Source organism: Mauremys mutica, chromosome 1 (genome assembly GCF_020497125.1).
Source record: "Mauremys mutica isolate MM-2020 ecotype Southern chromosome 1, ASM2049712v1, whole genome shotgun sequence".
Taxonomy (NCBI): Eukaryota; Metazoa; Chordata; order Testudines; family Geoemydidae; genus Mauremys; species Mauremys mutica.
In genome coordinates this window covers 171,998,697-172,013,262 of record NC_059072.1, presented here as the reverse complement: position 1 = coordinate 172,013,262, position 14,566 = coordinate 171,998,697, and the positions used below count along the sequence as shown (strand labels likewise).

The window sequence follows — 14,566 nt, the reverse complement described above, 5'->3', positions numbered from 1 at the left end:
CATTAAGATTATTCTGAAAAAGACTAATTTCTCCTTGTGCCACAGCAGCTTCATAGTCTCACCATAAATCACAACTGCTTCAACAGCCCCTTTCCTGGATGCAGCTATGGGAGACTGTGTGGTCCTCAGCACAGAGCACTGGACTAGGAGACTAAAGACATTGCTGCTTTTGCCAGCTCTGTCACTGAATCAGCATGTGTCCTTAGCCAGGTCACTTCACCGCTCTGTGGCTCAGTTTTCCCAGCTGTAAAATGAGGGAGATAATGCTTACCTATCTATGTAAAATGCTTCGAGCTGCACAGATGGAAAGTACTATGTCAATCCTAAGATTATTTTAACAGGTTCTGGGTATATACAAGCTTAGCAAGGAGAGCAATAGAGACAACAGGAGCTTTGGGGTTTTACTGTTTATCAAGTATCAAAGAAAGGTTAAAATTTTATTCTGCTTATTTTTTTGTTTTGGGAGTGTGAGAACTAGCATATTTCCCACCCTGGCTTTTTGTGGGTAAATTCTTTGAAAGACCAGTTCACTGACGGCAGGTGGGGTTGTAATCTGCACTTCATCTCTCCCTCCCCACAAATGGAGGGGCAAACCAGGGCTGATTTTTAAAGGCTCAGGGAGGAGAGAACTGAGGAAGCTGGTTGTGAATTTGTTGTCAGACAAGAAAAGGAAATTTAAGAATTAAATGCTAAGTAGCTAACGGAAGGAAGGCATGCAGTGTCTGTATCACAGCTGGGATCAGACATTAACAGGCAGGGCCACCCAGATGGGGGAGCAAGTGGGGCAATTTGTCCCAGACCCTGGGCCCTGCAGGGGCCCCACGAGCCGCTCTGGGTTTTCGGCAACACTTCGGCGGATGGTCCTTCACTCGCTCCAGGTCTGCGGCGGCAGCGGCTTCTTCAGTGCAGCGGAAGACTCGAAGCAAGCGAAGGACCTACCGCTGAAGTGCTGCTGAAGCCTCGGAGTACTGCCCGGTGAGTACAAGTGATGCAAGTGGCAGGAAAAGAAAAAAAAGCCACACTGAGGCTGCTCTACCGCTGCCATTTCATTCTTTGGCATCAGGTCCTTCCCTCCGAGAGGGACCCGCTGCTGAATTGCCGCTGATGACCCAGCCCTGCCCCAGGCCCCCGAATCCTCTGGGAGGCCCTGTTAACAGGTCAAGCACCACCATTAGAGACATCAACAGGTCTAGCAACATGTCTGGCAATGCTTCACTTGCTGAAACCATCAGTGTAAATCATATCTGTCATTACCTTCTTTTCAGAGGAAATACTGGGTCACTGGTGAATCCTGCTACTCTTTCCTTCCTCCTCATTCTTGGTTCAGACACTTTTTCTCTGCAGGACAAGGCCGGCTCCAGGCACCAGCAGAGGAAGCACGTGCCTGGGGTGGCACATGCTAAGGGGCAGCATTCTGTCCATTCTTGGGGCCCTGCTGCAGGATTACTGGGCACGCTGCTTCCCTGTGGCCGGATGACATTATTTACTTATGCAGCCCTAAAAGAATTAGATGAATTAATGGAGGACAGGTCCATCAGTGGCTACTAGCCAAGATGGTCAGGGTCAGAACCCCTTGCTCCAGGTATCCCTAAGCCTCCAACTACTAAAGTCTGGGACTGGATGGCAGGGGATTGCTCAAAATTGCCCTCTTCTGTTCATCCCTCTGAAGCATCTGGTACTGGCCACTGTCAGAGCCAGGCTAGATGCACCGCTGGTTTGACGCAGGATGGCTGCTCTTATGTAATGAAGCATAAGATTAGATGAGACTACATATGCATGTAGGCTGTTTGTTGTTTTGAAATAGTTTTTTTCTAATAGTTTGTTCCAGGCACTAAATAAAAATACTGTGTTTTAAGGAGGTTGTTGGTGACCATCATTGATCACAGGTTCCTCAAGAGAAGAAAAGCAGGTCCCCTAAACCCAGTTGAACCTGTTGGGTGATAAGCACTTACCCTCATATAAACTAGTCTGACCTAGACCTTGGTCTAAGACATGGACAACAGCAAGATCACACCCCAAGACAGGTGAGGGTAAAAGGCCCAAGACCTGAGCCGGGTGCACTCAGAGAGACAAGAGATGAGCAACTAGTCCTATAACAGGGACAGAAAATAAGAATCAACACAGCATGAGGGAAAACTCTATTGCCAGAGTAATGGGCCCAGTGGAGAACCTTCTGGAATTTACACCTACACTGCCTGTTCCCAAACCCTAATTCACTCTTTGGGATTGTGACAGGCACCTCAGTCTGTGCAGTGAGAAGTAAGCAAGTTGTAATGACTCTATGGAGACACGAGATGGCAGCACGTATGACAATGCTCAGTGCTGTGGAAGTGGCTCACAAAGAGGTGCTCAGAAGTTGCAATAAGCCTAGAGGCCACGAAATGAAAATTCTCCCCAGAAAGCCCATCCTGGACATCAAGCAGTGAATTAAGAGGTAAAGTTAGAAAGGGATCTTCAGGCAGTGGGAGCTCCCTAAGCATCTTTGAGCTCTATGTTGGGTTTGCAAAAGCAGGTTGAGACTATTTGGTTCTTTAACTTTTTTCTAACAGTATTGCCAACCTCAAGTATTTAAGAAATCAGTCACAAGAATGGCTAAAAATCAGATTTTTATTTTGCTTTCTTGGGTTTGAGCTGTCCGGGTGCATTCAAGTTACATTTTTAACGCTTTTTTCCACAACATCAAAGGCTGCAACCTGAGAAATAATAAAAATAATAACGATAAAAAGACTTTCATGCAGTCACATGGATCTGGGAGCTGGGGCTTTAAGAAACACACCAGATGTAGCAAGACTCAAGGTAAATTTGAGCTGAAGCCCTTCGTAGAGGGACAGACTCTTGGTCACCTCATTTCCTATTCCTGATCACGGCAATCGCCTTCCGTCCCATATATCACTCCCCACCCCCATCTTCCATGTGACAGCTTCTTATCTGGTAAAGGAATAAGGTGTGGGAGGAAGGGGACTATTTAGGTAACTTTAGCTGTCTAAGTTCTGAAAAGTGCTTTGCATCTCCTCCTTCCCCTGGCCTGGTCCCTTCCCCGCTTCTGATCATGTGAATGCACCACCTTGCCAGCTAGTCGTCTTTTCCTCCTTTCCCTTGCACAGGCTGCACAGTCCTGTTCTCCCCACGGCATTCCCCTCCCCTTCCCAGTGGCAGCACCTGGTTCTTCCCTTTCAATGCATCAGTGATCAGTGCTTGGGGCGGCAAAACGCCTGGAACTGGCCCTGCCACTGTTAAGGACGACTCATTAACCAGGCTGAAGCTGTCCGCTGTGTGTCTGAGAATCACACTGCTCTTAATCCTTGCTCTGGTCAGCTCAGCAACTGTTGGAACCACAGGTAATGCTGGACTACACTGCCTCTTCCCATCATCCCCAATGAGGGACTGGGATTTTAATTCATTGAAGGAACCCTGGTTAAAAAATCATATTTTTAAGTACATTTCTTTAAAGGTGCTGGCACCTAGGGGTATGTCTACATGGGGATAACAACAACAACAAAAACCCACCTGCGTTTGGCCTGGCTCAGCTGACTCGGGCTTGGGCTGCATGATGAAAAATTGCTGTGTCGATGTTTGGTCTCAGGCTAGAGCCAGAGCTCTGGGACCCTGCAGGGATGGAGCGAACCAGAGCTAGGGCTCCAGCCTGAGACAGAACATCTACACTGCGATTTTTAGCCCTGCAGCCCGAGCCGGAGTCAGCTAACCCAGACCAGCTGTGGCTGTGTGTAGACGTACCCTTAGATTATTACAATGGAATGGATTTTGAAAATCTCGCGCTTTCCACCATTTGCTTTTTGCGTGTCACTTACCTCAAAACACAAAAATAGTTTGTACTGTATCACTTCTGTTTCCAGTCAGTTTTACTTTCCAGCTGTCACGCACTAGCCAAAAGTTGCAAAATTTGGGTTGCTAACATTGCAGGGGACTGTTTCTTAAAACCACAAACTCCTTAGGAATATAAGCAATTCAATTATAGCTCAGATCAATGGTCATCAATAGAATGACAGAGGCCAGCAAAAATTTAAAAAAAAAATTGGGTCGACCCGTAAACGGAAAAAAAAATATGGCCAACAAAAAAAAAAGTGTGTGGAGGGAATTCTTTTGAGTTGAACAAAACATTTTGTTTCAGAGGTTTTTCAAAAATTAAAGTATAATTTTGAGAAAGACAAATCAAAATGTGTCATTTAGAAAAATGTCAAAATGAAATGTTTCAATTTTTTTTCCACTTTTCTTTTCCAATCCCAGACTTGGTAAATTTGACATGAGTTCACAAAATGCATCAGTTAACCGAGTGGTTCTCAAACTTTTCTACTAGTGACCCCTTTCACATAGCAAGCCTCTGAGTGCGACCTCTCCATATAAATTAAAAACACTTTTTTATATATTTAACACCATTATAAATGCTGGAGGCAAAGCGGGCTTTAGGGTGGAGGCTGACAGCTCGCGACCCCCATATAATAACCTCACGATCCCATGAGGGGTCCCAACCCCCAGTTTGAGAACCCCAAGATTTATTTATTTATTTATTTATTGGCAAGAAAGAAAATTTACTCTGAAAAATTTTGATCAGTGCTAATTGATCTGAACAGTGGATAATAAATGCTGCCTATACCCTGTATTCACCCACTCATGTACCTTATCTGTCCCCTTACTCTGCTCTTCCCCCACTTAAATTCTGCTTTGCAATAGTTGTAATTTTAGGCTTTACCAGAACACTGGGCATCATTAAGGATGGAAAGGAATGTGGCCCAAAATCATTAATTAAATGCACTGGTCGTTGGTTTTTACCAGAGCAAATTGACAGTCCATACAGCATTGCACTTAGCCGCTCCCACCAGTGCAACAACCCGTAGAACCAACTGACAGCTTTCTCCTCCTTTGCTCAGAAGATGTGCTCAGTGTTCACAAAGTTCCTGGAGACCCAACTTTCCTGCTCCCCCAACAACCTAGCAACAGGGGCGGCTCTAGACATTTCGCCACCCCAAGCACGGCGGCATGCCGCGGGGGGCGCTCTGCCGGTCGCCGGTCATGCAGCTCCGGTGGACCTCCCACAGGCGTGCCTGCGGAGGGTTCGCTGGTCCCGCGGCTCCACCGAAGCCGCGGGACCAGCGGACCCTCTGCAGGCATGCCACTGAAGGCAGCCTGCCTGCCGCCCTCCCGACGACCAGCAGAGCACCCCGTGACATGCCGCCCCAAGCACGCACTTGCGTGCTGGGGCCTGGAGCCGCCCCTGCCTAGCAATCTTCCTCACACCACAAGCACCCTCTCAGCCCCAGATTTTTCACCTCCCCCTTTCCATCTGCCTCCCAGAAACCTGCTGCCCCATACTGACCTTACTCCCCTGTACCCTTGTTCAAGACCCTCCATGCCCAGAAGGGGATCTCAGCCCCTCCTCCACACACAGATGCTCTCTAAGCTTTTCCCTTCTGCTACCCACAACCGACACCTTTCAGCCTCTGCCTCCTGAGCTCCCCCTTCCTTGCCCTCCTTCATTCATAACCCCCCCACCACACCCAGCCCCTGCAGCTGCTGCCCAGGGTGCTCTCTTTACATCTTCTCCTGTCTTGACTTCCCTCCTCTGTCCAGACTTGTTCTGCTGAAATGCTGGCTAGTGTCAAGCACCAGCCCTTTCTTTTCCCATGTTCCCTTGCTTCAAGGCCCAGCCATACTTTGTTTCTTCCCCACTCTCCAGTGCCTCCCCCTCCTTTGTCCTGTCCCCATAGTGAACACTGGGTGAATGGCCTCCTCTCCCTGCTGGGCTAAGTATCCCTTGATCGCCAATCCTCAATGCCCTACTCCAAACTCCTTCCTGCAACTGTGATGCAAGGGAGTCAGGGCACATGGAGAAACCAGCTGTGGTCAGAACAAGAAACTGCGGAGAAAAGGGAAGTTAGTTGCACAAAATGGAGAAGGGATGAGGGGAGGAGAACACAAGGTTCCCCTTCCTCTTATATTTTCTCTTTCTAGGAAAAGCCCCAAGATCCTGTTAGTGCCAGTTAACAGATTTCCCGTTACTGATGGTTCATGGCTTAAGGCCTGCTCCTGGCTCCAGCCCTTAGGGTGGCTACTGACCCTGCTGCAGCCTTTGGTTTTATCTCCAAGGTCTTTTAGGTTCAAGTCCCCATGTCTTACAGAAGCTTATTATAGGGGTCACTAGTGGCTGCTGCTTTGCTGGCTCCTCTCAGTGTTCTTTCTCTATCACTGTATTTGCAGCACCTCTCAGAGGAGAGCCCACTGCAAAGTTAATTCATGCTTTATCTATTCCCTCTTGCAGATAATTCAAGACTCCCAGCATCATAAAACCCAGCACCGCCCCCCACGCCTCAAAGAAACAGCCTTGGGGCTCGTGGCATTAGAAGCAACGACAAACAATACGCATAATACAAAGATGTCAGAAAATACAAAACTTGTGTTTTATTGTGCAAATCCACACAACTATAATTTAACAGTCTCAGATAAATACCTACTGCATTCTATATACGGCTACGCTTATTGGCTCATTTATTCAAATATAAAAACTTATTTTGTGCTATTTTTCTTTGGATAAAACATGGCAAGTTGCACGTAATGTGATTCATGCGGCAGTCTGAGATGTTACAAGTACAGGTTGACATCAGTTTCACACATCCAAACCCAGCACCATTTTTATTTCACCATTGTTGGGCAAAATTCTCCCAACATCAGGTGTTCATCCAAGAGGGGCTTTAAAGGGAGGAAGCTAAATACTAAAATGGCATCTCTGTTTTTCTATCCAATGTTAGTCTAATCTACCTAGATTTCCAGGTCAAAATTGTCCTCTTTGATTTTAGAACTCTCACTGTTTGCTTCAAATGAACTCTTCTCTGCATTCCTCTCTACTCATCTAACAGTGGCTACATCTTTTTCTTCTCTCTTAAACTGGCCACAGCAGCTGAACTTGGGAAAAGAAAGATGACTCCTGGTTTGTTTCCCAAGATCAGTCCGTTTTTAAAGTTAAATATTGGAGAGGACCCAAATAATTGTTTTTTCAATTTTTTTGAATTGCCGGCAAACCGAGAAATCCATTATTCACACAGCTCTAGCTGCAGCTATATCTTGGGGGGGGAGGGGGGTGGCGAGAAGGAAAGGCATGTGACCTGGTTTTAGAGTAGCAGCCGTGTTAGTCTGTATCCGCAAAAAGCACAGGAGTACTTGTGGCACCTTAAAGACTAACAAATTTATTTGAGCATAAGCTTTCATGGGCTACAGCCCACTTCATCAGATGCACAGAATGGAACATATAGTGAGGAGATATATATACATACAGAGAACATGAAAAGGTGGGAGTTGCCATACCAACTCTAAGAGGCTAATTAATTAAGATGAACTATTGTCAGCAGGAGAAAAAAAAACTTTTGTAGTGATAAGTCTCTTAAGTTCTTCTTTGGGGCTGGTTTGAATGCTGAGTTAGTGATACTGGTTTCTCTGCTTTTTTCATTTGCAGCAGTGAAAGTTTACCTTCTCTTAATTTTTAAAAACGGAGTCTTCAATCTCTTCAACCCCTTCCACAAATGAATGATTCAGATTGCCTTCCTCGTTCTCTTCTTGAAACATTGCTCTGGGTACCAGTGTCTCTCTTTGACTGTCCTTTGATTTTGAAAATGGGGTTCTCTTGCGCTGACGACTTCCTGGGGTTTGCCGCTGTAAGAGCAAGTAATACAGTTATGTGGCGCTAAAGGTAAAGGTTTAAATTATCAGAGAGGGAAAAGCAATGGGGGAAAACACTAGCAAAAGGCTTAACTGAATAAAACTCCTAGAAGCCAGTACCAGAAATTAGAACTAACACGTTAAAAAGGCAATGGGTATAAACAAGTCAGATTAATGAACAAATCAGTAGGCTGGTGGTGCTTAAAAGACATGAAAGTTTTATAACTGCATGACTGGATGCCACTAATGAGATTATTCTCCTTCACGTCCATGTGACCAAAAGGACAGAACAGACAGTTTTGGGGGAAAGCACGTGTGTGATGCTGCATTTTGAAGAATCTAAACTCTTCATTGATTCAACCCATCCCTTTCCTCTACTCCTGGTTCCTTTGCCAAGCTCAGTCCATTTTTAAAGGAATCAGGACTCACTACTTCTCAAACAACTGATTCATAGATTCCAAGGCTGCTGATTCATAGATTCCAAGGCCAGAAGGAACCACTGTGATCAGCTAATCTCATCTCCTGTATAACATAGGCCATAGAATTCCCCCCAAAGTTATTCCTAGATCATATCTTTTAGAAAAAATCTCATCTTGATTTGAAGATTGCCAGTGAAGGAGTTTCTATCACATCCCTTAGTAAATTGTTCCACTGGTAAATTATCCTCTCTGTTAAAAATGCACATTTTATTTCCTGCTGGAATTTGTTTAGCTTTAACTTTCAGCCACTGGATCTTGTTACAACTTTCTCTGCTACACTGAAAAGTCCATTATCAAATATTTGTTCCCCATGTAGGGACTTGGATTGTGATCAAGTCACCCTTTACCTTTCTCTTTGTTAAGCAAAATAGATTGAATTCTTTGAATTTATCACTGTAGCCCATGTTTTCCAATCCTTTAATCATTCTTGTGGCTCTTCTCTGAATCCTCACTAATTTATCAACATCCTTCTTCAACTGTGGACACCCAGAACTGGACATACTATTCCAGCAGGGGTCGCACCAGTGCTAAATACAGAGGTAATATAACCTCCCTCCTCCTACTCAACACAGGATCAATATGGGCCAATGAACTAGGAGTTGTGAGACTGGGACTCTATCACCAGCACTGCCACTGACTCATTCAGACCATGAGCAAGTCAATTCAATGTACTCTACCTCAATTTTCCATACTTCCAAAGAGGGATAATAATGTGTCCCTCTGGCAGTGTACAGGGAGCACCCTGAGAATACTCCCAGCAGGTTTCCATGAGAGGGCAGGCCAGGGTGGGAGGAAATGTAAACCAGAGCTCACCATACTATATCTAGTCACTGACTTCCAGGATAGACACTATGTTTCCCAAAATGCAGGAAATGAAAACGTGACTTGACGCAACCTTCTCCCACTCTCTATTTCTGACACAAATACAGAAGCAGAGTTACTGTAAATGGAGCTTCATCTTCTCTGCTAGCTCTCTCTCCCTTAACCTCTGCCCCCTCCTTACACACATTTTCCTGAAAAAAAACAAACAAAACCCACGAACCCTCACTTATCCTTCTTTTATAGTAAATTGAGACAGACCCATGATTCTGGGGTTGCAGGAATGGAATTTCCAGCAGATGATGTACTAGATACCGCTGTGAGAGGCAAGAAGACTCACTGGCCACTGCATAAGAATAGGAGTCAGCAGAACTCAGGCTTCTACTGCTAGCAAAGCCGTCACCTTGCCAGCTAACTCTGAGCAAGGCATTTAACGTCCCTCTGCCTCAGTAGTCCCAAGTGTAAAATGGAGGCAATGTTTACTCACCTATATATAGCACTTTGAGGGCTATGGGTGAGAAGCACTATGTACGTGGTAAATGGTTATTAAGGCAGGTTCTGAGACTACACAGGTGATAAAAGCAGTGCTTCATTTGTGTCAGGGTTGAGCCCTGGCACCTCATGGCTTGTCAGTTCAGAGCCTCGGCACCTGTGGGTTTGCCACATCAGTTCTGAAAGAAAAAAAATTGCTTGAGCTCTGGCACCTCCTTCATTGCAAATTAGGCACTGGATAAAAGTGAAGAGCAAAGCCAAACCAGGAGGACATTAAGGTTTTGTGCTGTACAACCCCTTTGACACAGTCTGAACTTCCATTGTCTTTAAAAGAAAGGCTTCATTCCTGTTAATTTTCACACTCAGATCTCATCACTATCCTGCCTTCCCTCTTCCATATTGTTGCTGGAGGTGCTCTGTGAGTTCTTTTGGCAGGCTGAATGGTAATGTCACCTGAGGTGTCAGCATGAGCTTTGATTCTCCCTCCCCTCAACTGAGCTGGAGAGGGCAGATTCTTAAGGAAGCACAGAGGAATAGGAGGGAGAGCTGAACATCAGGTTAAAGGTTCTTGGAGCATCAATAGTCAGATCCTTCAAATCTCTTTCCAGAGTCCTGCACAAAAGATGGGAAGCGAGGGCTTGATGTTCTCCAAATGGAAGAACATGTGGAACATGTTTTTAAACACTCTGAGGCTATCTTTATATTTCATAAAGGAGCAGTACTTTATTTTTCTTTTGTTTTTCTTTTCAAAGTCTTTAGTGTTTAACTGGACAGATAAGGAAGTCAATTAGCCTGCAAAAGAAACTCAATGTAATGTCTACATTACCCGCCGGATTGGCAGGTAGTGATCGATTTATCAGGGATTGATTTATCATGTCTAGTGTAGACGTGATAAATAGATCCTGATCGCACTGCTGTCGACTCCTGCACTCCACCGCAGTGAGAGGTGGAAACGGAGTCGATGGGGGAGTGGTGGCAGTCAATCCCATGCTGTGAGGATGCAAGGTAAGTCAACCTAAGATACATCGACTTCAGCTACGCTATTCTTGTAGCTGAAGTTCCGTATCTTAGGTTGAAACCCTCCCCCAGTGTAGACCAGGTCTTAGTGTCTCTTTTAAGGAGGACATCCAATGTCTGTATTGTCGCTGTGTCGGCAGTGCTTAATTTGTAATGGAAGAGGTGCTGGGGCTGAAGCAATTTTTTTACTTTCATAACTGATGTGGCAACCCCATAGATACCGGGGCTGTGAACTGCTGAGCCTAGAGGTGCCGGTGCTCAGCCTTGGCAAGCCCTGGCACAAATTAAGCACTGCGTGGCAGACCTCAGCTCCCTAGCATTGGACATTGCTAGGTTGTTTGCCTCATATAAGATATGAATGTGAATTGCCTGTATATGATTTTCTGTTACCTCATTTTGATAGGAAACACTCTGGTGGCATTTAGGTGTTGGCTGGTGCTGGTGTCTCTCTCCTCCATCTTGATTCAAATTCTTTCTCTCCGCAGGAGTGCATGGCATGCTGCTACTCATTGGTCTGCGATGTAAATATTGAATATTTATACAGTGCCCAACAGTGTGCTAGACATTTTACAGAAATATGGTCCCTGCACCAAAATAATTTAATATCTATTTAGATACAAAGAGACAAGTGACAATGACTATAATGGGCTAAGACCATGGGAGCGGAGACAGATCGCAAAAGAAAGGTCTTGAGCTGACTAAAGTTTATATTGACATCCTGGTTGCTCATGGGTGTGGGTATAGGTCTGTTGTGTAGACCTGGCCTAAGCCTCATTAAAAAGGCACCCAGAAGCCTAAACCCATTGATTGTTAATGGGATATTGGCTTTTAAATGCCTAAATCATTTTTCAAAATGAGACAAGCTCATAAATCAGTCAGGCCTGAGATACTGAGTGTAATAACATGTAAATACTTATAAAAAATGTGGGACAGACACCAAGGTTTGTTTTCAAGATCTGAAGAAATTCAGGTGACATATGCTTTATTTTAGGCTACATTACAGATTGAGAACATCATCTCTGAAAGAAGATCAGAAAGGAAAGGATGTGTCTGTATGTGTGCACTGAAGTTTGTAAGTGTAAATGTTATGTGGAAACTTTACACTGTAACATGGTGTTAAGCTATGGAAAGGAAAGAGGAGTTTAATAGAATTCTGTAAGATAATTTACTAGAAAATGATCATTCAACTTACTTATTCCCTGTGATTTTCTTGCATATCAAGATGATGATGGTGACTCCTATGGCATTCAGAGTAAAAGAAATTATGCAAATCAGTTGCCAGATATATATTCTGCTCTCCTCCTCAGATGCTGAAATGCAAATTAGCAAACACCAAATGTCACACAGAACCCAAATGGATGTCAACGCTTTTCTTATGTTTCCTGTCTAGATACTGGGAACCAGGAATCATTGAGTTCTAAACTCAGTTCTAAATTAAGTGTAGAAACTGGACAAGTTGGTTAACCTCCCTGGGTATCAGTTTTCCTAACTATAAAATGGGGATATTCATTAGAGCAGGTCAATTATTCATGGTGAATAAATAATCTGATCATAAAACTTTTCTTCTGTTTCTGAATTGTTCACAAACCATTGCTGATCTCTGGTCATGTCTTCCTTACTCACAGAACAGTGTACCAGAGTTTATTTGAAGAGATGGGATATATGTGAGTCATTCACTTCCATTATCAGCTCTTCTGAAATGTGATTGGTCATCTGGGTTACACAGTTCTGTTTCTGCTCTCTGATTGGATGGAAGATTTTGTGAACAGGAGAATAAGGATTGATGAATAGCCAATAATGAATAATGCATAACCTTGTGCCATACAAATACAGATGTTCATTCTTAAAATAGGTCTGAATAACGTTTTTGCAGTATTTCTAGTAATTCTAAGCATTCTAGTAATACATATTTCACAGATGTGTTTTGAGGATTTGTTAGTAGCTATGAAATGTTTTGAAAGTGCTAAGTAGGAATTCATTATGAAAATTACTATTAGTAAAGAGAGTCCGATGAACACTCATTTATACTGCTGTTGCCTCTTAGACTTGAAAAATGAAAAAAAAAAAAAAACAAGTTACAAGTTTCAAAATTTCAAAGGTGTCTCCATTTCATAGAGCATAGAATGGACCCTTTTACATCAAAGATTCAGCAATGTGGGTTTTCAATATATACTATTAATTTTATTTTCAAAATCATTATTAACGTTTTGTTCAGCAAAGTTGTTAATAAATGAAAAAATAATAATGAAAATGAATATTCAAAAAATCAATTATGTTGAAACTGACCAAAAATCAAAGATTTTGATGTTTACAATACTTTTTGTAAAAAAATTCATTTCTAAAAATGTCCTCTTTGGTGATCTTTTCTATAAGAAATAAGGTACTTTGTTACAAGAAATCCATAGATATCCTCAGTACAGGACATCCTTTAATCTAAAGCTCCAGAAACAGCTCTAGGATTGAAATACCAGGAAAAGCTAGGTCTTCTGAATATCTAAGTGTATGTCTACATTGCAAGGGAAGGTCTGATTTTAGCATGGGTAACCCGTAGGTGCTTCACTGGGGTTAGTTACTCCCTGCCACCATCCAAGCAGCCACAGCCACACTAGTATTTCTAGCACACCATCTCCATCTGAGCAAGCATGTCTCTGTCCACCCATGCTGGGAAGCACCCTGCCAGCAGCTGTGTAGACATACCAACAGGGTTTGTGTTTATAGCACACTCTGTGCGAGTTGTAAGTCGAGTGTTATCCTTAACTCGACACCCATCCACACACGTCTCTAGCTCAAGTTAATTGATGCTTTAAGTTTGCACTAGCTGGCTCACTGGGGAGCAGGTTGAAATAGGAGTGATGCTGAAGTTACAACATCTCATTAGCATCTAATCCAGGGGTCTCAAACTCAAATGACCCCGAGGGCCGCATGAGGACTAGTGCATTGGCCCGAGGGCCGCATCACTGACACGCCCCCTTGCTGCCCCTGGCCCCACCCCCAATCCACCCCTTCCATGAGGCCCCGCCCCTGCCCTGTCTCTTCTCCACCTCCTCCCCTAAGCGCGCGCAGTTTTAATAAATATATACACTCAGTAATGCACCTCACTCAAAGGACAAAACACGCACTTAGATTTACTGCCTAAGGCTCTGGGAGGGAGTTTGGGTGGGGGAGGGGGTCTGGATGCAGGCTCTGTGCTCGATGCAGGCTCCAGGCTGCGGCAGGGGGTGGGGGTGCAGACTTTGGGACGGAGTTTGGGGATAGGAGGGAGTGCAGGGGTGAGGGCTGTGGGGCTGAGGGTGAGGGGTACATGATGCAGGAGGGGGCTCAGGGCTAGGGAAGAGGGTTGGGCTGTGGGGTGAGGGCTGTGGATGAGGGGTTCATGATGCGAGGGGGCTCAGGGCTAGGGAAGAGGGTTGGGCTGTGGGGTGAGGGCTGTGGATGAGGGGTTCATGATGCGAGGGGGCTCAGGGCTAGGGAAGAGGTTTGGAGTGTGGGGTGAGGGCTGTGGATGAGGGGTTCATGATGTGGGGGCGCTCAGGGCAGGGGCAGAGGATTAGGGTGTGGGGGGATGAGGGCTCTGGCTGGGGCTGAGGGTTTGGGGTTGGAGAGGCTCAGGGTAAGGGCAGCCTGCCTTGCCAGTACTGGCGGAGGGCAGGCACTAGGACCCTGCGGCAGCAGACAGCAAATCTGCTGGGAGCCCTCCGGGCAGCAGGCAGGGGAGAGGCGCGCTGCGTTCTGTCAGGCAGGGATGCAACACAACGCGGCGGGGGGGGGGGGAACACGCGGAGGGGGGGTGGCAGGCGGGGGCTGGGACCTGCTCCAGGCAGGGTCGCGGCGGCGGGGGGAGACCTGCGGTGGCCGGGGCCAATCCAGGCAGGACCGGGGGTGGGGGCGGGAAGAGACCCAGCTCCAACTATTGCTGGAGCAGGGCGCCCAGCCCTGAATATTGCTGGGGCCCGGGCCCCACACAAATATATAACCTGCCGCCCATGCCCCCCGGCCCGGCCCAGCCCAGCCCCGGCGGGTCTCGCTTCCCTTCCCCCCCCCCAGCCCGGCCCCGGCGGGTCCCGCTTCCCTCCCCCACCCCCCGGCCCGGCAGG

General features: G+C 45.7%; 1 long non-coding RNA gene across 2 annotated transcripts; it reads right to left on the bottom strand.

Moving 5' to 3' along the window:
* Positions 1 to 7,271: 7,271 nt before the first annotated feature.
* LOC123355102 lies at positions 7,272 to 12,548 on the bottom strand. 2 transcript variants are annotated; one of them, XR_006575011.1, is made up of 4 exons: positions 11,665 to 12,548; positions 10,863 to 10,986; positions 9,451 to 9,634; positions 7,272 to 7,659 (listed from the first exon to the last, which is right to left on the bottom strand). It is a non-coding gene; the product is annotated as an uncharacterized LOC123355102 (long non-coding RNA). The 2 variants fall into 2 exon arrangements; XR_006575010.1 differs by lacking the exon at positions 9,451 to 9,634.
* Positions 12,549 to 14,566: the final 2,018 nt, after the last annotated feature.